Source organism: Muntiacus reevesi, chromosome 3 (genome assembly GCF_963930625.1).
Source record: "Muntiacus reevesi chromosome 3, mMunRee1.1, whole genome shotgun sequence".
In the NCBI taxonomy this organism is placed as follows: Eukaryota; Metazoa; Chordata; class Mammalia; order Artiodactyla; family Cervidae; genus Muntiacus; species Muntiacus reevesi.
The window spans coordinates 87,771,056-87,773,755 of record NC_089251.1 but is presented as its reverse complement, the minus strand read 5'-3'; the positions used below and the strand labels follow the sequence as shown (position 1 = coordinate 87,773,755).

At 41.2% G+C, this 2,700-nt stretch overlaps 1 pseudogene; it reads left to right on the top strand.

The window, feature by feature from the left end:
• Positions 1-463: 463 nt before the first annotated feature.
• LOC136164027 (thymosin beta-4-like) lies at positions 464-1,214 on the top strand (annotated as a pseudogene).
• The last annotated feature ends 1,486 nt before the right edge of the window (positions 1,215-2,700 follow it).

The window sequence follows — 2,700 nt, the reverse complement described above, 5'->3', positions numbered from 1 at the left end:
ACATGTACACACACATATATCACACAGATATATACATGCACACACATATCACACAGATATATACATGCACACACACATATATCACACAGATATATACATGCACACACACATATCACACAGATATATATATATATGCACGCACACATATCACACAGATATATACATGCACACACACATATATCACACAGATATATACATGCACACACACACACACACACACACACACACATATATATTTGGCTGCACTCAGTCTTTGTTCCTGTGCGGGCCTTTCCCTCTTTCCCTAGTTGCGGTGCACGGTCTTCTCATTGTAATGTTCTCTCTTGTTTCGGATCACAGGCTCTAGGGCATGCGGGCTTCAATAGTTGTGGCTCCCAGGCTCTATAACACCGGCTCAATAGTGTGGCGCAGGGGCTAAGTTGCTCCAGAGCAAGTGGGGTTTCCCGGAGCAAGGGTGGAACCCATGTCTCCTGCACTGGCAGGTGAATTCCTTACCACGAGTCACCAGAGAAGCCCAGGAAAGATTTCTTGAGGAAGCAAAGACTATACATAGACCTGAAAAAAGAGAAGGCATTAACTAAGCCTAAAAGAGAGGGAGGAGTGTTGTGGGTGGAGGTTACAGCACCTGCAAATGTGATGCGATGGAAGCTGGTGCAAATGAAAAAGGAAAACGGCCCAGAGGGCTGGATCACAGCTCACCAAGGAGAGGTGGGATGGGGGTAGGAGGGGGTGGGACAAGACAATAGAGAGAGGCCTGATTGTATGCTGATACACAGGCCTGATATACTGGACTAACATTAAATGTGTTAGGAAGCCATGATTCTGTTTTCAGCATGAGCACAATTTGATTATATTTGAACTAAGTGAAATAATTATTTGATCACTTTTGCTGCCTTTAACCTGTGAGTGTGATAAAATGAACAATATACACTAACAGATCTTTTATATTGAACTATATCAGCATTCCTCTAGCAAACCTTACTTGAACTCAATTTTTATTTTTTAAATATACTCCTACACCAGGCTGCGGCCATTGCAGACTTGACTCCCCTGGCCTCACTCCACTTCCTCAAGCGACCATATCTGACAAACCCGGTATGACTGAGATTGAGAAATTTGACAAGTAAAAATGGAAGAAAACAGAAACACAACAGGAAAATCCACTGCCTTCTAAAGAAACAATTGAACAAGAGAAGCAAGCAGGTGAGTCGTAACCAAAGTGCACTGTACATGCCACAAGCATTGCTTTTTTATTTCACTTCTTTTAACTGTTCAACTCTGTAGATGAAAAGAGGTTGGTACAAGTTGAAATGACCGTGCTACCCCTTTTCACATCAAAAAATGGAGAACTACTGACAAAAGCCTGGGCCTGCCTCTCCCATCTGCCTGTCTGCCTGGCAGGGAAGGAAAAGAACTTGGTTGTTAGTAAAGGAAGAAGCTGGGTGGGAAGACAGAAATCTAGAATAAAAACCTGGCCCAGGGTTTCCAAATGCTATTTAATCAGAGTCCCATTTTGTTGTTCAAATTTGGGGGCTTCCCTAGTGGCTCAGAAAGTAAAGAATCTCCCTGCAATGCGGGAGACCTGGGTTCGATCCCCGGGTTGGGAAGATCCCCTGGAGAAGGGAATGGCTATCCACTCCAGTATTCTTGCCTGGAGAATTCCATAGACAGAGGAGACTGGTGGGCTACAGTCTATTGGATCGCAAGAGTCAGCCACGGCTGAGTGACTTTCACTTTCAAATGATTTAAATTACTGTAATGCACAATTTTTAATATGCAAATAAAAACTTTAAAACCTGAAATAATCAAAATAATATACTCCTAGATTTTATTCAGAAGTAGTCCCCTTAGTATTTTTGCATTCATGTTCATTCACTAGTCTATAGGCCTTTTTGTTTGTTTGTTGGCTTGGTGGGGGATCTTTCTTTCTCTTCTTGTCTCAGGACTAGCCAGTTTTGTAAAATAAAATTCTCTGCTATCCAACAGTTTATATATCATGAGAATTCTTTTCTTAGAAGACTCGAAAGAACTCATCTATGCATGAAGTTTCTTGAACATAAATTGATAATTTATTCTAAAAAAGAAATTCATCAAGGTTTTAAAACATTAGCATAGCATTTTGCAGAATATTTTAATAATTATAGTTCTCCATGATTATCTAAGTTTAGGTCCATTTTTTGATAACTTACTTTAATTATCTTTATTGAACTAGCCATGGTATATATATTATCGTTGTCTTGTTTTTCATAACAATGTGTTGAATTTGTTTATTTATGTTAGTGGCTATTTTTAAAAACTCTATCCATCAACTTCTCTCCCACACCTTATCTGATGAGAGACCCTGCAGTCTTGACCATCAGGTACATATGTATGAGGCTGAATCCATCTTAGTGCCTAAGCCACCTCATGACAGCAACTGGACCAAGGTTTACTTGCTACCCAAACCAGGACAATCAGAGTTCTTTCCCAGGATTCTTTTTTTTGGAGGGGCGGGGGGCCACACTATGCATCATGCAGGATCTTGGTTCCCAAACCAAGGACTGAACCTATGCCCCCTGCAGTGGAGGCTCAGGGTCTTAGCACTGGATTGCCAGGGAAGTCCCTTTCAGGATTTTTCCTATTAGAACTAGCAGGTCCTCCTTTTCCTTTCTGGTCATTTCTGGAAAGATATAGCCCTTCAGTTCTGTTCAGTTCAGTCAC